Here is a 26,073-nt window from a genome sequence, read left to right as displayed (position 1 = left end):
TTGTGATGTATTGAGTTTTCTAAAACAGGCTTGTAGTTTTTTGTTCATGTTTGTTCTCAAAGGATTTTTTTTCCCTTATAAACAAAATTGTAATGCATAGAAGATAACATATATTATTCAATGAGATATTATATGTATACTATGGTAATTCTTCTATTAATAATGTGATTATGAAATGTTAATGAGGCCAAATGGTTTTAAAATATACCTATCTTTTATATTGTTATTAATAGCTCTACAAAAACTGTTATTAAAGGTCAATGACTTTTTGCTACGACAACATTTATAAAACGCTACAAAAAATTGTTTATAGCATTTTTCCAATGTTATTGAAAACACTATTGAAACATTTCATAGCAATTTTCCAACGCAATAAAAAACGTTATCAAAATGTTTCCATAACGTTTTTTCTCACGTTATAAAAAGCATTTATAGCATCGTATTTGTGCTATTGCTAGGGACATATTATAGCATTTTGCATAGCGGCGAAAAAACACTATGAAAAGTCATGGACTTTCAATAACATCGGCTACGCCAGCATTTCGAAAATGCTATCGAAAGTCAATGATAGCGTTTTTTTATGCTATTGTAACTGATATTTTTTGTAGTGCGATGAACTTGGTATAGAAGATCTTGTTCAGGTTTGAAGGAAACTCCTGTAGACAATGGTCTACAAAGGCTTGAATTGTCGAAAGATGCATCTAATCTATCAATGCCTAGCCCAACAAGATCAACCCCAGATAAGAAGTCTGAACAAAACTTAATCGCTTCTTCTACTATATAACTTTCTGCAATACAACCCTTTGGACGATGCCTATTTCTCACATAGTTTTTTAGAACTTTCATGTATCTTTCGAAGAGATACATCCATCTAAGATATACAGGCCCAGAAAGTTTGAATTCTCTTACAATGTGTACAGTGAGATGCATCATAATGGTGAAAAATGATGGAGGAAAGTATTTCTCTAGCAAACAAATAATCACCACAATATCTTCTTCCAACTTTTCCAGTTGTTGCACATCAACGACTTTATTACATATCAGATTGAAAAATATACACAACCGAGTGATGACATACCAAACATGTTTTGGGAGCATAGATCTTATCACAATAGGAAACAATTGTTGTAAGAGAACGTGATAGTCATGAGATTTTAAACCATTAAGTTTTAAATCAACCATCGACATAAGGTTTTTAACATTGGAAGAATAACCTTCTGGTACCTTTAGTTTTGAAAATGTCTTCAGAACACAACGTTTTTCTTCTTTTGTAAAAGTATAACAAGCAGGTGGAATGAAGATTTTTTTTCACCATTGATAGGTGCAAGCTCTGGTCGAATTTTCAAATGGACTAAATCACATCTAGCATTCAAGCCGTCTTTACTTTTTCCAGGAAAATCAAGAAGCGTACCCAATATATTCCTACAAATATTTTTTTCAATGTGCATCACATCTAGACAATGTCTAACATGAAGATCTTTCCAATATGGTAGCTTAAAAAACAAAGACATTCTGTTCCAACAACTCCTTGCACTTCCTTTCGTAGGTTTTTTTCTTTTTGTCTTCTTTCCTTTTGGAAATTCAAGGTCTTTTATTCTTGAATATATAGACTCTCTAGACAAAGGTTCTGAAATTGTTTTAAGCTCATTTTGACCATTAAATGACTTATTTTGACATCGGTATGGATGGTTGCATGTTAGAAATCTTCAATACCCATGGTATGCAATTTTCTTCCCATATTTTAGTCTTATCTCCACAAATTGGGCATGCCTTATACCCTTTCACACTAAATCCACTAAGATTTCCATATGCAGGAAAATCATTTATTGTTCATAACAAAATAGCCCTTAAATTGAATATTTCTTCTAGATTATCATCATAACATTCAACACCACTTTCCCATAGGAGTTTTAAATCCTCAAGGAGTGGTGCTAAGTACGTACCAATGTCATCCCCTGGTTGTCTTGGACTCGATATCAACATTGATAGCATCATAAACTTTCTTTTCATGCACAACCATGGTGGAAGATTGTAAATATTTATCACTACAGGCCAACAACTATATTTCGAACTCATTTCACCGTGTGGGTTGATTCCATCCACTAACAATGCTAAACGAATATTCCTAGGTTCAGAACCAAAGTCTGGCCACTTCAAATCTACTAATTTCCAAGCTGGAGAGTCTGCAGGATGTCGTAATTTTCCATTAACTACTCGTTCATTAGCATGCCCAATCAAATTTTTAGCATTGACAATACTTTGAAACAATCTTTTAAAACGTGGAATCGGTGGAAAATACCATACAACTCTTTTAGGAATCTGTTTTTTCCCTCTGTTTGTATTATTAGCATACTTCCACCTTGATTCACCACATTCAGGACATTCAATTGCATTAGCATATTCTTTTCTATACAAACAACAATCATTAGGGCATGCATGAATCTTTTCATAATTCATTCCTAGTGCACCTAAAGTTTTCTTCGCTTCATACATGGATGTTGGGATCTCATTGGTAGTAGGCAAAATTTCCTTTAAAGTTTTTAGTAGTTCAGAAAAGATAATATCACTTCATCCATGCCTAACTTTAAAATTATACAACTGCGTGGACAACTTGGTGAATTTTTTGCATCCTTCATATAGTGGTTTTTCGGCATCAATAAGCAATTTCTCAAATTCATTTGGATCTTTTGAATACTCCTCATAAGCAACTTCAATCATTTCATTTATACTTTCAGCATCATTCTCTTCATACATATGGGTGTCAAACTTAGAAGATTCCCCGTATGAGGATGACTTAGGTAGTTGTTCACGATGTCAAAACCAAATTTTATAACTTTCATCCATTCCATTGACATATAAGTGATATCTAATAGTAGTACGGCTTTGTTTTTCACAATTCTCACATTTCAAACAAGGACGACAAATAGAAGCATCTTCCGTATTAGAAAATCTAAAATTGATGAAGTTTTCTACACCCAATTTATAATCTTTGGATAACCTACTCTTGTGCATCCATGATCTATCCTTAAGTATAAGTCCTAAGAGAATTTATTGAGTAATGGTTATCGATTTTAATTGTAATATATGAAAGAATACAAGAAATTCATAATATGAAAGAAATTCATATGGAAGAATACAAGAAATTGAAAATTTTAGCAACTCCTACTGACAAAATTTTAGCAATTCCTACTAACAAAATTTTAGCAACTCTTACTAAAAAAAAGAGTACAAGTTACTATAGGCCATAACCAAATTCATAACATTATTGGTACCATTAATACAAACAAAAATAGCGACATACATGAAGATTTTCTTTTCTAACTACAATATATATATATATATATATATATATAAACCCAACTTGTACTTTAATCCATACATAAAAAGTAAGTTTGGTTCTTCACTCTTACTAAGGGTTAATTAAAGAACTAAAAAGAAAACATAACAAATACTAAGATATATATGATCATTTCATAATATTAAATGTATTATTTTATATCTTAGAAAAACTAAAGGAAATCTTATTTCAACCAATGAGATACTATTATGGGAAGGATTTAAACAGCTAAGCAAAAAGTAGGAGAAAACAAACGTTCACTAGAAGAAATATACGCTTTAATGTAGGTTGGGAAAAATGAAAAATGAACATTAATGTTGATTTTGAAAAAGTTGGTTGTTTAATATCGGTTTTCCACCGACATTAACGAGTAAGCTTTAATGTTGGTTTAAACTGACATTAAAGGTCCGCCATTTTGAAAACCGACATTAAAGGTCCATTTGAATTTTAATTTTAATAATTTTAATTTGTAAAAAAATAACACGCTTTAATGTCGGTTTAAAACCAACATTAAAGGTCCATTTAATTTTTTTAATAATTTTATTTTGTGAAAAAATAACAGTTTCTCTCTCTTACTTTACTCTTTCGACCCTCTCCCACTCGCAATCCCTTTTCTTCTCCAAATGGAATTTGTCCAGTTCTTCTCCGATGACTTTTTCTTCTCCGATGCCCGTTCCTTCTTCGAATAACCATCACTGCCACCATTGAGCTTGTCGCCACTATTGTGATCGACGCCACCATTGTGCTCGTCGCCACCAATTTGCTTGCTGCCACCATTGTTGTTCTACTCATCCACCCTTCGGAACAAATTCATCCACATTTCCCTCCTTCTAAACAAACTCGTCTGCGTCTCCCTCTCACATTCTCACCCCAGACTATTAATGCCGCTCCTACCTTTAACATTCACAGCTTCTGCATCCACCTTCTAAACAAAATCATCCACGTCTCCCTCTCACATTCACATTCTTCCTCTCACATTCACAGCAACGGTAATTTCCATCTTCTTTCAAGTGGTCACAATTTTTTTAATTTGGGGTTTAAGCTGCAATGTTTTTTTACTTCGATTTAGACTGCAAACCACCCATCAATCTTAAAATTCAACACTCGTTGTTTCAGTATTTGAGTATCTATGGACATGATTTTAATTAATTTGCAGCTATGTTGTTATCTTGTTATCTTGCGTTTAGTGGTTTGGTTATTTAATTCTGATGAGGAATGAGTTTGAGTTTTGTTCAAAATTCAACATGAGTTGTTTCAGTATTTGAGTATCTGTGGACATGATTATTACTTCTAAATCCTTTCTTTTTTCTCTCTTTGTAGGTAGAATCGTGATTGGATTATATGGGCAGATTGTACCCAAAACTGTAGGTATGTCCTTCCATCACTGTATAATTAATTTAAACCGAATGGAGCCTTATGCTTGATGTATTATGTCTGAGTTTATTGTTGAATCGAACATATATTCATGAATGTGCATACACTTCGAACAATGTACTAGTTTATGAGTTGTATATCAATGGAATGGGATACTCCACTTCAATCTTGAAGTATCCTGATTTGGGAAAAGGAGGAGGTTGGTTTGGGTTTATATATATATTGAAGAGAAGAGGGGTGTAAGGTGTTAGGAAGTTTCAGAAAATGGGATTGAAGGATGGATGGATGGATGGCTAAGAAGGAAGAGGAACAGAAGAAGGATTAACGCTAAGAAGTAAAAATATATGCATACATCAGCCTCTGGGTATAAAGTGATTTGAGCATAGACTTCATCCATTTCCTTTTCAGCCTGAAAAATTGAAATCAAAAGAAGAAAACGAACCTGAAGAATCAACAGAAACAAAGTAGGCGAGTGTACATGAACAAAAGAGAAAATAAGAAATACCAGCAAACAAATGTTAACAACACGATATAGGATCTTGGCAGGGAGATCAAAGTGAGGGATTTGGTGATTAAGCTCCTGATTTGTGGACTCTTCCAATTGATGAAGAACCAAAAAGCAGAAGAAATTTCAGCCTCTAAGATTATGAGGGCTTTTTGTTTCAAGGGTGAAATTGAAAAAGAGATGGCAAAATACTTATTCCATATGACCCTGCGGGAAGTAAAAAACCCTTTCTCCATCGATAGAAACTTCAATAAGAGGTCCTGCACATGCCTTACACAGCTCCTCATACAGATCCTCACCTTCCAAACCTACCCACCAAACAAAATCAATCAAACACTCCAAAAACACCTCGAAATTTCAAAGTCCTTTGGGTGTTTTGATAAACACCAAATTTGAAAAAAATAGAGATATTCAACTGGGTTTCACCTTTGTGAGACTCCCTTGGATTCTCTTCGTAAAGTGTCATCCAAATTGAAAAAATAGGTCTCAGTCTAAAATGCCAAAGAATGAAGAACAACAAGAGAAACCAAAGAAGAAGAGGAGAAAATAGGGTCTCTCTTCTCTCTCTCTCTCTCTCTTGCTATGTTTTTCACAGTCTGAAAGAATGGTAAACTATCGTGCTATTGCTACCCCATCTACCGATCAATAAAGGACAAGCCACAAAAGAAAGAAAGAGAGAGGGAAAAAGCTAAGAAAATAGGACGGTTAAGCAAGCAATTATAATTAACCGTACAAGTTTAATTTCCCCACCGTCATTTCTTTTTTCTTCTTTTTTTTTTTTGTAACAGACTGTGTCTGTGATTATTATATGCTCAATTTCTTTCTCTCCCTCATCTCCTTCAATTACAAATCAAGCTTTTTGCAGCATAGAAAAACGCTTCCGGAGGAAAAAAATTTGTTGGGTTGTCTTTAACTGGGTTTCACCTTTGAAATTCTGCCATCTCATTTCATTCACAATTTTTTCTCTCTTTCAAAATGGGTCCATTCTATTCCCTTTTGTTTTTGCACAAACAAAGCTCTGTTTTCCTAACTTTTTTTGCTCAAATAGGGAGGGGGGACATTCCTAATTTTCTTTCCTTTATTTTCTTTTTTGTTTTCTTTCTTTCTTTTTTGGTTAAAAAAATTACAAATTTTGGGTTTCTGAATACTATACTATAGTTTCGAAGTTTGAAGTAATAAGTTTGTGTTCTCACTTTTTCCTTTTTTTTTTTTTTTTTCTTTTTTTGGGTAGGGGGGTTTAAGTTAACTTTGAAATGGGTTCATGGACATATATTATGTATACATGCAACTATGTAGAGAGTTAAGATCATTGTTATATTTATTTTATATCCAATATATAGATACATTCATTTACATAATCAATTTTTATATATTAACTATCATGTTAATTTTTATACTCTAATAATGCCACTGAGATTGAGATTGAAATTTCAGATAATTTTTAAAGTTCAATAATGCCTTTTTTTTCTCTCTTATTTGTTATTTGTTATTTATGATTTCAAAGGTCAAAGTGTGGTTCTTATGTAAGGGAGCAACATTGCAATTTATAACGTGACGCAACATTGCAATTTATAACGTATCACGTTAATGTTGATCATGTGCATCATATCCATATGTCCATGTAGATTGTATATATGTTTTTTTCATTGTTGCTGTAGTGGTGCTTGCAGGTTCATTTTCATCATCCTACCACTACAATAAAAGAGTTTCCAATACTTGGACTTTGTAATGCTTAGAAATTGACTTTTCCTAGAAATAAACAGCCAAGGATAGATTGGAAACAAAGACATGTTTATGAAAAATAATTTGTAACCCAAGGATAGATTGGAAAAAAAAAAGATATTTATGAAAAATAATTTCTAAGCCAAGTAGATTGGAAACAAAGACATATTTATGAAAAATAATTTTTCCTCTCTTGAATTTTTCTAAACTTAGTTGCTTTCTTATGTCAACATTTTTTTCAACTATTTATCAGTGAGTTACTATGTAGAAACAAGCAGCTGATGGAGGATTTCAAGGTCGACCTAACAAGCTTGCTGACACTTGTTACGCATTTTGGTAAGGAAAAATGTAGATGTGTGACCATTTTTTCCGTACAATATGAGAATTAGTTCTTGAGAAAGCAATATTGTGGTTGGATTGGATCTACCTTGAGGATTTTAGGAGGCTTGGACATAACTGTACCCATCCTATGTTCCAATTTTCCTCCAAAGTTTTGGTAGATTTTAATTTCAAAATAGTTTGTTAACTAAATTTATAAAGATGAAATTCTATGATAAACAAAGGAAGTACGGGATTCTTGTCGCACAAAGTTCTGACTTTTGGTGTTAGGAGAAAGAGACATTTTAGTATCTTCTCATAAATTCATAAAATAAAGTTAAAAAAATCAAATATTTTGATAAATTCCATGGAGGTATGAATTAAAAATTAATAAACTTAGAATTTTTTCGTTAAATTTTAGGTTAAACTTGGTAATCATAACTTAATGTTAATCGATTAGTAGCTTATTTATTGTTTAATTTTGTGTATAACATATCCATTAGATTTTTAAATCAAAAGTATAATAAATCTATAGATAACCCCTAAAATTGAGGGACTAAACTTGAAATTTTACTTAAATTACTTATACTATATTAAAAGTTGAAGAATTAGTACATTCCTTTTTTGTCCCTACATTTGTCGTAAATAAATACTTTGCTCTTCTTTGTTGTAGACTTTTCAATTGGTGTTTTTTGAGAAATGTTCTGACAGTAGAGTTTTTGTGACATATGTTTGTTCATCATCCTTTGTTGTTTTTGATATTTTATTAAAGAAATTTAGAGATCGTTTGAAGCGTTGAGTTGAGATAGGATGTCAGAAGTTCATATGTATATGGAGTTCGTCATATATTTGGAAAAGTCATATGTCTGTGTTTGGGATGCAAAGTTTTTTTGTTTCATTGAATTGTTTATTGGTTTGATAAGTTTTAGAAGAAACTTTTTTTTTTCTATTTTTATTCCTACAGATCTTTTTGTTATGTTTTTTTTTTGTTCTAATTTCTTCTTCACATCATTAAATTGTTTCTTGATTTAATTCTTTCAGATTTTTCCTCTGTCAGAGTGTGAAGCGGTTTTTAGGAAAGTTTCTGTTTGGCTATCAAGGAAGAAAAATCTTGATTTTTCTTTGTGGTTTTCGTGTTGGTAGACAAAAGAAGTTAAATGTAAGTTTTTCTTTTGGTTTTGTGTAATGTTCATGTTTGTTATAAAGTTTTTTTTAATGTTTTTAGGTTTTGTTTCCTAATAAATTGGATATAATTCATTGGCTTTGTGTAATGTTTTTTAGTGTTTTTAGGGATTTATTATCATGTGTGCATTGCAAGTGGTGGGGTGTGGTTCCATGAAGTTGTTATATATATTGTCTCGGACCTTATGCATTATATTGTATCGATCCCATAGTTGAGTTTTCATTCATATACTCTTTTTCTTCCTGTACTATTCTATATAATTGCATGACTTATTGCATTTTGAATGAAGTTAAATCAAAAGCTAAGCATATAAAAGAAGCAAATTTATCATTGTTCTCCCATGCAGGCTTTGATTAATAGATGATGCCAAGAAACCATTATATCCTAATTGTACGAATTTTACCAAAATATCTACGTTAATAAAGTTATATAATTTGGAAGTTAAATTTGGATGGAGTAATAAGAGTTTCACTAAATTGTTATAATTAATTTGTGACATCTTACCTACTCCCAACGAATGCCCTACTTCTACTTATGAAGCAAAAAAAACTTTTGTGTACTCTTGGAATGAAGTACGAGAAGATTCATGTCTGTAGGAATGATTATTGCTTGTTTAGGAAAGAACTATCTGATGCAAATGTATGCCCATCTTGTGGTATGTCAAGATGGAAGATTCCTAAAAATTCAAAGAAGGAGGTTAAGAATGTTCCAGTGAAAGTCATGTGGTATTTCTCCCCAATTCCATGATTTGAAAGAATGTTTCGAAGCAAAGAAACATCAAAATTATTGACGTGGCATGCCAGAAAAAGAGAAGTGAATGATCTATTACAACATCCAAAAGATGCATTATCATGGAAAAAAATAGACAATTTATTGCTAGAGTTTGGGTCGGAACCTAGAAATCTACGTCCTGCTCTTTTCACAGATGGGGTAAATCCACATGGAGATCTTAGCAGTAGATATAGTTGTTGGCCAGTGATGTTAGTGACATACAACCTACCTCCATGGTTGTGTATGAAGCAAAAAATTTTGATGTTGACCGCACTAATATCTGGTCCCAAACAACCGAAAAATGAAATAGATGTTTATTTAGCTCCGTTAGTTGATGATTTGAAAATACTTTGCCATGATGGGGTGGAATGTTACGATGCATATCAAGATCAATGTTTCAGGCTAAAAGCTATTTTATTTATGGACCATTAATGATTTTCATGCGTATGTCAACTTGTGTGGTTGTACAGTCAAAGGATATCATGCATGTCCAATATGTGGGGAGAAAACTTTATCCATTTATTTGCCAAAAGGAAGGATGATGGCATATATTGGGCATCGCAATGGTGCACAAGAATTAGAATTGGCTCCAGAACCATTGAGTGGGGAAGAAATTTTTGTACAAATAAGTAAGTACGACCACTCATTTGCGAAGAGAACTATCAACGAAAAGAACAGTGAAATGAGTTCTTCAGGAACTTATTGGAAGAAAAAAATCTATTCTTCTTAATTAGAATATTGGAAGTTTCTTGATGTGCGACATTGTTTAGATGTGATGCACATTGAAAAGAATGTCTGTGCAAATCTCATTGGCATATTGCTTAATATTCCCAGTAAAACGAAAGATGAAGTAAAAAGTCGATTAGATTTGGTTGAATTGAACATTAGACCAGAGCTAGCCCCTCAAGTAGGGGAGAAAAAGATCCTCGACATGTTATACATTATCTCGAGCAGAGAAGTTCAGTTTTTGTAAGACACTATCTGAACTGAAAGTACCAGAAGGCTATTCATCGAACATTTGAAGTTTAGTGTCACTCAAAAATTTGAAACTGTATGGACTTAAGTCGCATGACCATCACATTCTTATGCAACAATTGCTACCTGTGGCAATTCGTGGTATTCTACCAAAACATGTAAGACTTGCATTTATTCGGCTATGCTTCTTCTTTAATGCTATATGTAAGAAGACAATTGATACATCACACTTAAAAAGAATGCAAGAAGATGTAGTTGTCACTTTATGTCTATTGGAGAAGTATTTTCCACCATCATTTTTCACTATAATGGTACACCTTGTAGTGCATCTCGTAAGAGAAATTGAGTTTTGTGGACCTGTTCATCTAAGGTGGATGTATCGTTTTGAACGATATATGAAAGTCCTAAAAACTTATGTGCGAAACAAAAATCGACCAGAAGGATATATGGTAGAAAATTATATTGTTGAAGAGGGCTATAAAGTTTTATTCTGAATTTATTGCTGGAGTTAGTTCTATTGGACTTAACTCGGACTTAACTCATCTGTAATAAAAAAGAATTCAAACGTGGATAGAGCATTATCAGCTTCTTCTTTTATTAGACCGAGTAAGGAGCAGTTAGATCAAGCTCATCTTTATGTCATTCATAATGTAAATGATGTTCTACCATACGTCGAGTACGTGTTAAATCCTATCTCATCTCATTCTATATAAGTTGGTTATGTAATTACTTAATAACTTGTCATTTATGACAGACAACATATGGAGAGTTTGTGTAAGCTTAACTCTGGTAAAGCTCAAAGTAAAAAGTGGAATGTAACGCCCCGAAGTTCGAGGTAAAAATTTTAGCATTTTAAATGAATTGTTCGGAAATTTGAGTTTTGGTAAAACGATAAAATAATAATATAATATTGATTAGATTATTATTATCGGAAATTATTATTACAATTTTTAATGTTAATATTTTCTTTTTATTTATTTAAAATAAATATTAATATTCTTATTTAATATTATTATAATTAATTAATATTAATATTCTATTATAAATTTATATTAATTTTATTCAATATATATATATATATCATTATTTATTTTTATTATATTTAATATTATTATTATTATTATTATTATTATTTATTTTTATTACATATATATTTATTAATATTATTTATATATATATATATATTTTTTTTTAAAAAAAAAGAAAGAAACCCTAACTACGCGCGCCGCCCCCCCCCCCCCCCCCCCCGTGAAATCTCTTCTCCTTCTTCTTCTTCTCCCTTCCTCGCCCGACAGCCGCCAGCCGTCTCTCCCTTCGTTTTCTCCTTCTCCTTCGTTCTCTTCTTCGTCTCCGCCACCATCACCCATCCTCTCCGTCTCCGTCCTCTGTCCCTATCTCCATCTCCGTCGGCGTGTGTAGCTTCACCGGTCGTCGTCCGCCGTGGCTCCCCATCCATTTCCGATTCCTTCTCGGCCTCACACAACAGCAGATCTGCCGCCGCTCGTCGCCGCTCCACGAAACAGCCAGTTGCGTTCCTCGTGCATCGTCCGCGAATCGCCGCCGCCATCGCTCGCCGGGGGAAAATCGATCACCGTGGCTGCCGTTTTTCATCCAACCCGATCCGGTTCCAAGCTGACCCGACCCAAAACCCGTTTCCAGTCCGAGCCACACACAAATCCGGGTGAGCCGAGCTGAGTAAGCCGAGCCGAGTGAGCCGAGTGAGCCGAGCCACGATCCGAGCCGCGAGCCGAGTGAGCCGAGCCACGATCCGAGCCGCGAGCCGAGTGAGCCGAGCCGCGAGCCGAGCCGCGAGCCGAGTGAGCCGAGCCGCGAGTCGAGTAAGCCGAGCCGCGAGCCGAGTTGAGCCGAGCCACAAGCCGAGCTGTGAGCCAAGGCCGAGCCGAGCCGAGCCGAGCCGAGGTGGAGCCGAGCCGAGCCGAGCCGAACGCCTTCAAGCCCAGCCGAGCTCCTTGTTTCACCAAGCCACCTAAGCCTTCCTTCCTCCGCTCCGGGTCACGGTGAGTCTTCGGTAAGGATTGTTTTCGATGAATTTCCTAATGTTGCTACATCCGATTAGAGTTTGAATATTGGAATAAGATATGGCCCTACTTTTCTCCTTTGAAGGTAGTACAGAGTTGACGCTTGAGTTCTCGGGTCTCGCGGTAGGCTTGTTTAGAGGTAGTTTTCCTTTCCTTGGGTAAGTCAACGGATGTCGCTTCTGACCTTTTTTAAAACGACTTCTACTGAAGTCATCAACTAAAACCTTCGTGTTTCGTTTAGGTTGATCCGTTGAGCGTGGATTCGATCGAGGGGCATAACCGAGTATCAGGTAAGGGTTTTCCTACTACTGGACCCCGAATCCAGGCTGAAAAACGTAGTAATCCACAAGGGATTACACATTAGTGACTGTACTGAATAACTGTATGCGTGTTGACTGTTAAGCACTGTTATCATATTTTGTCTGAGGTAAAGATATTGTGACTGCTAATTGTAGATTGAGATTTTATGTTGATGGACCTTGAAGTTACGGTTCAGTATGTAGTAAAGCATTGGTCTGGATGTTGATCATGGAGTTTGGACGGGGAAGGACAGTGAGTCCGGTTTTGATTGGTTAGTTGATTGGGTCTAGGGTTTTCCCTAATGGTGTGCGAATTGGTGATGCGTATAGCAACTGAGGGCGAAATTGTTTAAACCTATACTATCTGACTGACAAAGCCTATGGCGGAACTGTAATATGAATGTCGTTGGGGTATGACTGATGTAGATGGTTTAGTATGGACTGAGGGGTAACGGTTAGCTTCATCTATGGGGTAGTGTGCCTTACGAATATGTGCATCCTTCGGGAGCACTAGACTGATGCGTGCATCCTTCGGGAGCACTAGACTGGTACGTGCATCCTTCGGGAGCACTAGACTGATGTGTGCATCCTTCGGGAGCACTAGACTGATGTGTGCATCCTTCGGGAGCACTAGACTGATGTGTGCATCCTTCGGGAGCACTAGACTGATATGTGCATCCCTCGGGAGCACTAGACTGATATGTGCGTTCTACGGAACCACTAGACTGTTATGTAGGGTACCCCCGAATAGGAAGTTAACTGTTGTCCCCTAACGAGCCCAGTAGTGGGTCCCTTACTGGGTATGTTTATACTCACCATTTTCTCTTCTTTAACCTTTCAGGTAAGGGCACAGCGAGGGGCAGACCGACGAGAGGCAGGAAGGACGCGTGAAGGCCATATGGACGCGTCTGGTTTTCCTTATCGCTTCCGCTATGTATTTTGTCAGAATATTTTGACTTGTGATTTTTGAACTGGTGACTTGAGTTTTTATTTGTGACTTTTTGATTGATTTAAAATAGGGCCCGAAACTGTCTTTTTGTAAGGTTTCTAATGCTTTAATGAATCGTAACTGGTCCGTTTTAAATTTTATGTTGAATGGTCGAGTTTTGGTATTTGGTAGTGACCTCAGCTTAGTCCGGAAAGTTGGGTCGTTACAGTTGGTATCAGAGCCTAAGTTTTAGGTTCTGTAGACTGGCTTATAATGTGAGTCTGTGTTTTGTGTCCTTATGGCTGAAACGATCCTTGCCGCTCTTCAGGTACGCTCTCATGAAAATATATGTATAACTCTACATGCATTACCTTACCTAAGTTAAACTGCAAATTCAATTACCATTTATGACTAAAGAGATCGTTGGTGGTTGTTAGGGAAATGCCGCCAAGGAGAGGTGCACGTAGGGGTGGCCGAGGAGGCCGAGGAAGGGGAGCAGGACGCGTTCAGCCTGAGGTGCAGCCTGTAGCCCAAGCCCCTGACCCGGCTGCGCCAGTTACTCATGCGGACCTAGCCGCCATGGAGCAGAGGTTTAGAGATTTGATTATGCAGATGCGGGAGCAGCAGAAGCCTGCCTCGCCAACTCCGGCGCCAGCTCCAGCGCCAGCTCCAGCACCAGCTCCTGCTCCAGCTCCGGCTCCAGTACCAGTTGCGCCCCAGTTTGTGCCGGATCAGTTGTCAGTAGAGGCTAAGCACCTGAGGGATTTCAGGAAGTATAATCCCACGACGTTCGATGGGTCTTTGGAGGACCCCACCAGGGCTCAGATGTGGTTATCGTCCTTGGAGACCATATTCCGTTACATGAAATGCCCTGAGGATCAGAAAGTTCAGTGTGCTGTTTTTATGTTGACTGACAGAGGTACTGCATGGTGGGAGACTACAGAGAGAATGCTAGGTGGTGATGTGAGCCAGATCACGTGGCAGCAGTTTAAGGAGAGTTTCTATGCGAAATTCTTCTCTGCTAGTTTGAGAGATGCCAAGCGGCAGGAGTTCCTGAACTTAGAGCAGGGTGACATGACAGTGGAGCAGTATGATGCGGAGTTTGACATGTTATCCCGCTTCGCTCCCGAGATGATAGCGACCGAGGCGGCCAGAGCTGAGAAGTTTGTTAGAGGCCTATGACTGGACATTCAGGGTTTGGTCCGAGCTTTCAGACCCGCTACTCATGTCGATGCACTGCGCCTGGCAGTGGATCTCAGTTTACAGGAGAGGGCTAACTCGTCTAAGACCGCTGGTAGAGGTTCGACATCGGGACAGAAGAGGAAGGCTGAGCAGCAGCCTGTTCCAGTGCCACAGCGGAATTTCAGATCAGGTGATGAGTTTCGCCGCTTCCAGCAGAAACCTTTTGAGGCAGGGGAGGCTGCCAGAGGGAAGCCGTTGTGTACCACTTGTGGGAAGCACCATCTGGGCCGTTGCTTATTCGGGACCAGGACTTGCTTTAAGTGCAGGCAAGAGGGTCATACAGCTGATAGATGCCCGTTGAGACTCACGGGGAACGCGCAGAATCAGGGAGCAGGTGCTCCACATCAGGGTAGAGTCTTTGCTACCAACAAGACTGAGGCTGAGAAGGCAGGCACGGTAGTGACAGGTACGCTCCCAGTGTTGGGGCATTACGCCTTAGTTTTGTTTGATTCGGGTTCGTCACATTCTTTTATCTCCTCCGCATTTGTGTTGCATGCCCGCTTAGAGGTAGAGCCCTTACACCATGTTCTATCAGTATCTACTCCTTTCGGAGAATGTATGTTGTCGAAGGAAAAGGTGAAAGCATGCCAAATTGAGATAGCAGGCCATGTGATTGAAGTAACGCTGATAGTCCTGGATATGCTAGACTTTGATGTAATCCTGGGTATGGATTGGTTGGCCGCTAACCACGCCAGCATAGATTGTTCACGTAAGGAGGTAACGTTTAACAATCCCTCGATGGCCAGTTTTAAATTTAAGGGAGGAGGGTCAAAGTCGTTGCCTCAGGTAATCTCAGCCATCAGGGCCAGTAAACTGCTCGGTCAGGGTACTTGGGGTATCTTAGCGAGCGTGGTGGATACTAGAGAGGCCGATGTATCCCTGTCATCAGAACCAGTAGTGAGGGACTATCCGGATGTCTTTCTTGAGGAACTTCCAGGGTTACCTCCGCACAGAGAGGTTGAGTTTGCCATAAAGTTGGAGCCGGGCACGGTTCCTATATCCAGAGCCCCTTACATAATGGCCCCCGCAGAACTGAAAGAACTGAATGTACAGTTACAGGAATTGCTTGATAAGGGATTCATTCGACCGAGCGTGTCACCTAGGGGTGCGCCAGTTTTATTTGTTAAGAAGAAGGATGGATCGATGCGTCTATGCATTGACTATAGGGAGTTGAACAAGGTAACCGTAAAGAACAGATATCCCTTGCCCAGGATTGACGATCTATTTGACCAGTTACAGGGAGCCAATGTGTTCTCTAAGATTGATCTTTGGTCGGGATACCATCAGCTGAGGATTAAGGACGAGGATGTACCGAAGACAGCATTTCGTTCCAGGTATGGACACTACGAGTTTATTGTGATGTCTTTTGGTCTGACGAATGCTCCGGCAGTGTTTATGGACTTGATGAACAGAGTGTTTAGGGAGTTCCTAGATACTTTTGTGATTGTGTTTATCAACGATATCTTGATATACTCCAAGACGGAGGCCGAACACGAGGAGCATTTACGTATGGTTTTGCAAACACTTCGGGATAATAAGTTGTACGCAAAGTTCTCGAAGTGCGAGTTTTGGCTGAAGCAGGTGTCCTTTCTGGGTCACGTGGTTTCTAAGGCTGGGGTCTCTGTGGATCCAGCTAAGATAGAGGCAGTCACCGGTTGGACCCGACCTTCCACTGTCAGTGAGGTTCGTAGCTTTCTGGGTTTAGCAGGCTATTATCGACATTTTGTGGAGAACTTTTCTCGTATAGCTACTCCTCTTACTCAGTTCACCAGAAAGGGAACTCCTTTTGTTTGGAGCAAGGCATGTGAGGACAGTTTCCAGAACCTTAAACAGAAGCTAGTTACCGCACCGGTTCTTACTGTACCTGATGGTTCTGGCAGTTTTGTGATTTATAGTGATGCTTCCAAGAAAGGTTTGGGTTGTGTTTTGATGCAGCAGGGTAAGGTGGTCGCTTATGCGTCTCGTCAGTTGAAGAGTCATGAGCAGAACTACCCTACACATGATCTAGAGTTGGCAGCAGTGGTTTTTGCTTTGAAAATATGGAGGCATTATTTATATGGTGAAAAGATACAGATATTCACGGATCATAAGAGCTTGAAATACTTCTTTACTCAGAAAGAATTGAATATGAGACAGCGAAGGTGGCTTGAGTTAGTGAAGGATTACGATTGTGAGATACTGTATCATCCAGGCAAGGCAAATGTGGTAGCTGATGCTCTTAGTAGAAAGGTATCACATTCGGCAGCACTTATTACCCGACAGGCCCCATTGCATCGGGATCTCGAGCGAGCTGAGATTGCAGTGTCAGTGGGGGCAGTCACTATGCAGTTAGCCCAGTTGACGGTACAGCCGACTTTGAGGCAAAGGATCATTGATGCTCAGAGTAACGATCCTTATCTGGTTGAGAAACGTGGCCTAGCAGTGGCAGGGCAAGCGGCTGAGTTCTCGTTATCCTCTGATGGTGGACTGTTGTTTGAGAGACGCCTCTGTGTTCCGTCAGATAGTGCGGTTAAGACAGAATTATTATCTGAGGTTCACAGTTCCCCATTTTCTATGCACCCAGGTAGTACGAAGATGTATCAGGACCTGAAGCGGGTTTATTGGTGGCGTAACATGAAGAGGGAAGTAGCAGAATTTGTTAGTAGATGCTTGGTGTGTCAGCAGGTTAAGGCACCAAGGCAGAAGCCAGCGGGTTTATTACAACCCTTGAGCATACCAGAATGGAAGTGGAAAAACGTGTCCATGGATTTCATTACAGGGCTGCCGAGAACTCTGAGGGGTTTTACAGTGATCTGGGTTGTGGTGGATAGACTTACTAAATCAGCGCACTTCGTTCCGGGTAAATCCACCTATACTGCTAGTAAGTGGGCACAGTTGTACATGTCTGAGATAGTGAGATTACATGGAGTGCCAGTATCGATTGTTTCTGATAGAGATGCCCGTTTCACTTCCAAATTCTGGAAGGGTTTGCAGACTGCTATGGGCACGAGGTTGGACTTTAGTACGGCTTTCCATCCACAGACTGACGGTCAGACTGAGCGCCTGAACCAGGTTTTAGAGGATATGTTGCGAGCGTGTGCATTGGAATTTCCAGGTAGCTGGGACTCCCACTTACATTTGATGGAATTTGCTTATAATAACAGTTATCAGACTACTATCGGCATGGCACCATTTGAGGCCTTGTACGGCAAATGTTGTAGATCCCCGGTTTGCTGGGGTGAGGTGGGTGAGCAGAGATTGATGGGTCCTGAGTTAGTTCAGTCTACTAACGAAGCGATACAGAAGATTAGATCACGCATGCATACCGCTCAGAGTAGGCAGAAGAGTTATGCAGATGTGAGGCGGAAGGACCTTGAGTTTGAGGTAGGGGATAAGGTGTTCTTAAAGGTAGCACCTATGAGAGGTGTCTTGCGTTTCGAAAGGAGGGGAAAGCTGAGTCCCCGTTTTGTTGGGCCGTTTGAGATTCTGGAGCGGATTGGCCCTGTAGCTTATCGCTTGGCGTTGCCACCATCACTCTCGACAGTTCATGATGTTTTCCATGTCTCCATGTTGAGGAAGTACGTGCCAAATCCATCCCATGTAGTGGATTACGAACCACTGGAAATTGATGAAAACTTGAGCTATACCGAACAACCCGTTGAGGTACTGGCTAGAGAGGTGAAAACGTTGAGGAATAAAGAAATTCCTTTGGTTAAAGTCTTATGGCGGAATCACCGGGTGGAAGAGGCTACATGGGAGCGAGAAGATGATATGAGATCCCGTTATCCCGAGCTGTTCGAGGAATAAAACTTTCGAGGACGAAAGTTCCCTAAGGAGGGAAGAATGTAACGCCTCGAAGTTCGAGGTAAAAATTTTAGCATTTTAAATGAATTGTTCGGAAATTTGAGTTTTGGTAAAACGATAAAATAATAATATAATATTGATTAGATTATTATTATCGGAAATTATTATTACATTTTTTAATGTTAATATTTTCTTTTTATTTATTTAAAATAAATATTAATATTCTTATTTAATATTATTATAATTAATTAATATTAATATTCTATTATAAATTTATATTAATTTTATTCAATATATATATATATATATATATCATTATTTATTTTTATTATATTTAATAATAATATTATTATTATTATTATTTATTTTTATTACATATATATTTATTAATATTATTTATATATATATATATATATATTTTAAAAAAGAAAGAAACCCTAACTACGCGCGCCTCCCCCCCCCCCCCCCCCCGTGAAATCTCTTCTCCTTCTTCTTCTTCTCCCTTCCTCGCCCGACAGCCGCCAGCCGTCTCTCCCTTCGTTTTCTCCTTCTCCTTCGTTCTCTTCTTCGTCTCCGCCACCATCACCCATCCTCTCCGTCTCCGTCCTCTGTCCCTATCTCCATCTCCGTCGGCGTGTGTAGCTTCACCGGTCGTCGTCCGCCGCGGCTCCCCATCCATTTCCGATACCTTCTCGGCCTCACACAACAGCAGATCTGCCGCCGCTCGTCGCCGCTCCACGAAACAGCCAGCTGCGTTCCTCGTGCGTCGTCTGCGAATCGCCGCCGCCATCGCTCGCCGGGGGAAAATCGATCACCGTGGCTGCCGTTTTTCATCCAACCCGACCCGGTTCCAAGCTGACCCAACCCAAAACCCGTTTCCAGTCCGAGCCACACACAAATCCGGGTGAGCCGAGCTGAGTAAGCCGAGCCGAGTGAGCCGAGTGAGCCGAGCCACGATCCGAGCCGCAAGTCGAGTGAGTCGAGCCACGATCCGAGCCGCGAGCCGAGTGAGCCGAGCCGCGAGCCGAGCCGCGAGCCGAGTGAGCCGAGCCGCAAGCCGAGTAAGCCGAGCCGCGAGCCGAGTTGAGCCGACCCACAAGCCGAGCTGTGAGCCAAGGCCAACCGAGCCGAGCCGAGGCCAAGCCGAGCCGAGCCGAGGCCAAGCCGAGCCGAGCCGAGGTGGAGCCGAGCCGAGCCGAGGTGGAGCCGAGCCGAGCCGAGCCGAACGCCTTCAAGCCGAGCTGAGCTCCTTGTTTCGCCAAGCCACCTAAGCCTTCCTTCCTCCGCTCCGGGTCACGGTGAGTCTTCGGTAAGGATTGTTTTCGATGAATTTCATAATGTTGCTACATCCGATTAGAGTTTGAATATTGGAATAAGATATGGCCCTACTTTTCTCCTTTGAAGGTAGTACAGAGTTGACGCTTGAGTTCTCGGGTCTCGCGGTAGGCTTGTTTGGAGGTAGTTTTCCTTTCCTTGGGTAAGTCAACGGATGTCGCTTCTGACCTTTTTTAAAACGACTTCTACTGAAGTCATCAACTAAAACCTTCGTGTTTCGTTTAGGTTGATCCGTTGAGCGTGGATTCGATCGAGGGGCATAACCGAGTATCAGGTAAGGGTTTTCCTACTACTGGACCCCGAATCCAGGCTGAAAACGTAGTAATCCACAGGGGATTACACGTTAGTGACTGTACTGAATAACTGTATGCGTGTTGACTGTTAAGCACTGTTATCATATTTTGTCTGAGGTAAAGATACTGTGACTGCTAATTGTAGATTGAGATTTTATGTTGATGGACCTTGAAGTTACGGTTGAGTATGTAGTAAAGCATTGGTCTGGATGTTGATCATGGAGTTTGGACGGGGAAGGACAGTGAGTCCGGTTTTGATTGGTTAGTTGATTGGGTCTAGGGTTTTCCCTAATGGTGTGCGAATTGGTGATGCGTATAGCAACTGAGGGCGAAATTGTTTAAACCTATACTATCTGACTGACAAAGCCTATGGCGAAACTGTAATATAAATGCCGTTGGGGTATGACTGATGTAGACGGTTTAGTATGGACTGAGGGGTAATGATTAGCTTCATCTATGGGGTAGTGTGCCTTACGAATATGTGCATCCTTCGGGAGCACTAGACTGATGCGTGCATTCTTCGGGAGCACTAGACTGATACGTGCATCCTTCGGGAGCACTAGACTGATCTGTGCATCCTTCGGGAGCACTAGACTGATCTGTGCATCCTTCGGGAGCACTAGACTGATATGTGCATCCTTCGGGAGCACTAGACTGATATGTGCATCCCTCGGGAGCACTAGACTGATATGTGCGTTCTACGGAACCACTAGACTGTTATGTAGGGTACCCCCGAATAGGAAGTTAACTGTTGTCCCCTAACGGGCCCAGTAGTGGGTCCATTACTGGGTATGTTTATACTCACCCTTTTCTCTTCTTTAACCTTTCAGGTAAGGGCACAGCGAGGGGCAGACCGACGAGAGGCAGGAAGGACGCGTGAAGGCCATATGGACGCGTCCGGTTTTCCTTATCGCTTCCGCTATGTATTTTGTCAGAATATTTTGACTTGTGATTTTTGAACTGGTGACTTGAGTTTTTATTTGTGACTCTTTGATTGATTTAAAATAGGGCCCGAAACTGTCTTTTTGTAAGGTTTCTAATGCTTTAATGAATCGTAACTGGTCCGTTTTAAATTTTATGTTGAATGGTCGAGTTTTTGTATTTGGTAGTGACCTCAGCTTAGTCCGGAAAGTTGGGTCGTTACAATTCAAGAAGAGCATAATCGCTCATTCAGTCGGTGGCTGTCCACACAGGTAATCACTATAATCATACTCTTTTATGTTTGTTTTGGATCTAACTAAATCCAATATATTGTGTAGGTTGCACTTGCTCTCGAAGTGCCTAAAAATTCCATCACGCCTTCTTTAAGATGGATAGCTCACGGACCTTCTCCAGATGTGGCCACTTATTCTGGTTACATAATTAATGGTTATTATTATCACACAAAAAGGCGTGATGATATTAGGAGAATTCAAAATAGTGGAGTTAGTATAACCGCTACTACGATGCAAGTCTCTAGTTCTAAGGACAAAAGCCCTGTCATGTCAGATATAATGTTTTATGGTGTAATACAAGAGATATGGGAGATTGATTACCATCAATTATCTTTTATTTTATTTAAGTTTGATTGGGTTGACAATAGAAGTGGAGTCAAAGTGGACGAGCTTGGTTTACCATCATGGATCTCAAACGTATTGGGCATAAATCAGACTCATTTATTTTAGCCACTCAAGCAAAAAAAGTATTCTATGTTCAAGATTCTGCAAATCCTGAATGGTCAGTGGTTTTAACATCTCCACAAAGAAATATTGAAGAAAATTTCTTTAAAGATGAAATAGGAGATATGCTTCAAAAGTGTTGTTATGAAACCATTAAAAGGATGCCCAATGTTGATACACCTAATGAGACTGATGATACACATTCAACTTATATTAGACATGATTGTGAGGGTAGATGGGTAGAGAAGGGTATGTCATTACTTTGCTTTATAATGTATTTATGTTTAGAGTTCGTAATATAATTGATATGCTTATGCTATCTTATTACTTTGCTTTATAATTTATTTATGTTTAAAGTTCGTAATATAACTGTTATATTTATGGTATGTCATTACTTTGCTTTATAATGTATTTATGTTTAAGTTCATAACATAATTGTTATGCTTATGTAGGTTGACTTTGTTTACTAATGTATTTCCGTTTTTTACAGATTCATAGATGGAGGATAGCAGTGAGGATGAAAGAGAAATACTTCCAAAAGTAAGAAAGAAATCATTTGTTCCACGTGGGCCAACTACTATGTCTGAGTTGGCCTTAGTGAGAAATTCTGGGCAAAAGTAGCCCATTCAATTTAATGAACACGGGCAACCTGTTGGAGCCATGTCTAAGAAAATGCAAAATTACATTGGTGCGTGCGTTCGGCAACAGATTCCTATCACATATAACTTTTGGAAAGAAGTTCCGAATGAGCTGAAAGATAAAATCTATGGTTGTATATCGATATGAGTTCTATTATTATGTTTTTCATATAATGTAGTTTTCTTTACACTCTAAGTTTATCTACGCTTTTTTTTCTTGTAGATGTCGTTCGATTTACGATCCAATGCTAAACATTCTATACTTATGTCTGCATCAAGAAAGTTTCGAACTTTCAAGACCACGTTAACTCAGAAGTATATACTTCCGTCTAAGGATCAACCATCACTCTTGCAGTTTCCTTCTAAAATCTATTCTCATATAAATCAAGAAGATTGGGAATCGTTTGTGGATGCTAGACTAAGTGAAGAATGAGAGGTAAATAAGTTTACATTTTCACTTTAATTTTGTTTTGATATCTACCTACAAACTAATACGTTGTATAGGATTATAGCCGTATTCAAAGGGAAAGAAGGTCGAAATGCGTATACAATCACCACATGTCATGTAAGGGATATGCTAATCTTGTCGATGAACTAGTGAGTATTTCTAATTAAATTCAAGAATTTATTTCAATATGTTGTTGTTAATTAAATATCTACTTTTGTTGTAGAAAATAACGTATAATGTTTCCTATCGTTCAACTCTTTGGAAAGAAGCACGGAAAAGAAGAAATAATGATTATTTTGATGATGCTACTCGTGATTGTGCCTCTGTAAGTATACTTATGATTATAATACATAATCTTTTGTTAACCTAACTGATGATGAAAATACTTGTATTGTTTTATAGGATGAATTAGTTGCAACACATAAAAACGAGGACATCTTGACTAACGCATTGGGTTCCAAGGAGCACGGTGGAAATGTAAGAGGTGTGGGTGGTTTTGTCTCTCAATCACAACATTTCAACACAGTAAAAGGGAAGGAGAAAATGATAACTCCACAAGTCAAAATAAGTCATAAAGAAGAGGATGAATCGAGATGCAAAAGTGACAAGAAGAGAAGTAATCACTCGAGGTCATCCATTGGAAGTATTAATATAGATCTTGATGCCGATGAGGACACACCTAGCAAAAAAGGAGTGGAGGTAATTGACTTTGTTGTCACTTTTAGTTTTTTAACGATATAGGATCAATTGTTCTTAACTATGCTTTTAATATTTGTAAAGGGAACACCATGCCAATTGTCTATAGGATCCATTAATAAAATATTTGCAGTAGCCGTGATAGTTGAGGATAACATCGGATGTCCCAATGTTAAAGTTCTAGTAGACGTGGTTACTGGAGAAAATTTGACTATACCCAATCCAATGAAGGGAAAGATAGAGACTTTAAATCAAGCATTGGGTAACATTATAGAATGACCTCGTCGGCTTGTTTCTACGATCAATGACGAACAAGTGTATATCATTTTTACTATTTAAGTTTTGATTTTATTTGTATATGTATTTTGAATTTAGAACCTTGGTTGTGATAGGAACATTCAACTAGGAAGGAAGTCGTATACTCTTCAAATTATACTGACGTTAACGAGACTATTAAGCTTTTAAATAGACATGCCGTGAACAACATGAAGGATGTAGACATGATTCGCAACCCAATGAACAAGCTAATATTTGGAAGTGACAAAAATTTGTTTATTTAGCTCGTGAAGATTTGTTGCATTACTGCGGCATGGTTGAAATTGGCTATATGTGTATACTAGCGTATATTACGTAAGTATAAGACAACTTATACTCATCTTTATCTCCAATACCACTGTTGTAGTTAGTTTGTTGATATTTTAACTATGGTTGCTTTTACTTAGATGTCTTTGGGATGAATATGACTGTGCAAGGAATTTTTTTGTCACTGACCAATAAAAAATATCGTCACATATCAAAGATCGTGATCTTCGATCCAGAAATTTAGCCAACCAGCTAGAAGCAGTTAACTTGGAACAGAAAGTGCTAATTCCATATAATACCATGTAAATAAAGAAGAGAAACACATTAATTTTTTTTCCATTGAGCTTAAATGTGTACACACATTGAAGATGTTGTTTATTGTAGTTTTCATTGGATGTTGCATGTTATCGATCTTCGTGAAAATTGCGTTTATGTTTTAGACTCTCTTCAGAGTAAAGTCAATGAAGACATTCATGGAGTCAAAATGTGTAAGTGTATTCATATTATTACTTCTTATTGAACTTTATTGTCTTTTAATGTTTCAAAATATTTAGAGGGTTGAAGACATGGCAAGCGAAACACGATCTACAACGCTATCGATCAACTCCAAAATGGAGACCTGTAAAGGTAATTTGCATTTACACGTAATTATTTTTTATGAAACATAAGATTAATTTGTATTCAATTTATATACATGCAGTGCCCTCATCAATTGGATTCTGTAGGGTGTGGGTACTACGTGGAAAAGTACATACATGAGATAGTGCATAATTCTAGAACTTGTATTACTAGCCTTGTAAGTTTCTACTTTAACTTTTTACATATTACAATTTATGATCTAAACTCATACTTTCCATATCTTTCTCTTTGTGTGTAGTTCAATACCAAAAATGCATATAGGCAAGAGGAGATTGACGAGATTCAAACTGAATGGGCAACTTTTGTTAGCAAATTTGTGTAAGCTTTTAAATGTGTTTTTTGGTCGAGTTAAGTTAGTAGTTGATTTTTGTAGTTAAGTTAGTAGTTGGTTGAGTTATGTTTTTGTAGGGACGAGCAGTCCTATAGTTTTTTGAAGGGCAGGTGGTCCCGTACTAATTGTTGTTTGTTAGATAGTTTGTACGTATACTTTAGTTAGTGAAGGAACTTTCTGTTGTACATATACATTGGTTATTAATCACGATCTTACATATTATCTTTATATTTTTTAGTTTTCATTTACAGTTGTTGGTTGTTTATATAAATATGTGATTATATATAGGAGTTGGATGATTTTATTTGTTGTAGTACTATATTGAAGGGTGGAAAGGTGTACTGATATTTTAGGTGTTGGATGATCGTATTTGTTGTAGTACTATATGGAAGTGTGGAAAAGTGTGCTGGTATTTTAGTGTTGGATCTTATGCATTGTAGGTGTTTATTATTGGTTTGCCATGGAGGACAGGATGTGTTGTTTGATATGTGTGATTATATATATAAGTGGATATATTGGAGGATTTGGAGTAGTTGGACTTATAGTGTTGAATATAGTTGTGTTTATTGATACGTGCTTATATGTAGGTGTTGGATGATGTGTATTTGTTGTAGTTCTATATGGAAGTGTATGCTAGAATTTTAGGTATTATTGTGTGCATTGCAGGTGAACTAGTTATAAGGCATTGAGTAGTAGGCATTATAGCAATCGTGCAAGCCATTTTTTTATTTTTTACAATATACGATGATGAACATTTTCGGACGTAATTCGAGTCAAATAATGTCGGTAAAGACGTAAAAGACATCTTTAATGTCGGTTTAAAAGCGATATTAAAGACAGCTTTAATGTCGAGTTAAAAACGACATTAAAGACAGCTTTAATGTTGGTTAAAAAAAATTAAAGACATCTTTAATGTCGGTTAAAAAGCCACAATAAAGATGTATCATAAGCGACATTAAAGACATATTTAATGTCGG

The 26,073-nt window shown here is 38.3% G+C and overlaps 1 protein-coding gene across 1 annotated transcript in view; it reads left to right on the top strand.

Moving 5' to 3' along the window:
• LOC127150502 (uncharacterized) overlaps positions 1–26,073 on the top strand; it is a 68,074-nt gene that overhangs the window by 18,941 nt on the left and 23,060 nt on the right. The window lies entirely within an intron of this gene.

This window comes from Cucumis melo, chromosome 8 (genome assembly GCF_025177605.1).
Source record: "Cucumis melo cultivar AY chromosome 8, USDA_Cmelo_AY_1.0, whole genome shotgun sequence".
NCBI lineage: Eukaryota > Viridiplantae > Streptophyta > Magnoliopsida > Cucurbitales > Cucurbitaceae > Cucumis > Cucumis melo.
The sequence above is the reverse complement of the archived record's forward strand: the minus strand, read 5'-3'. Positions and strand labels throughout refer to the sequence as shown.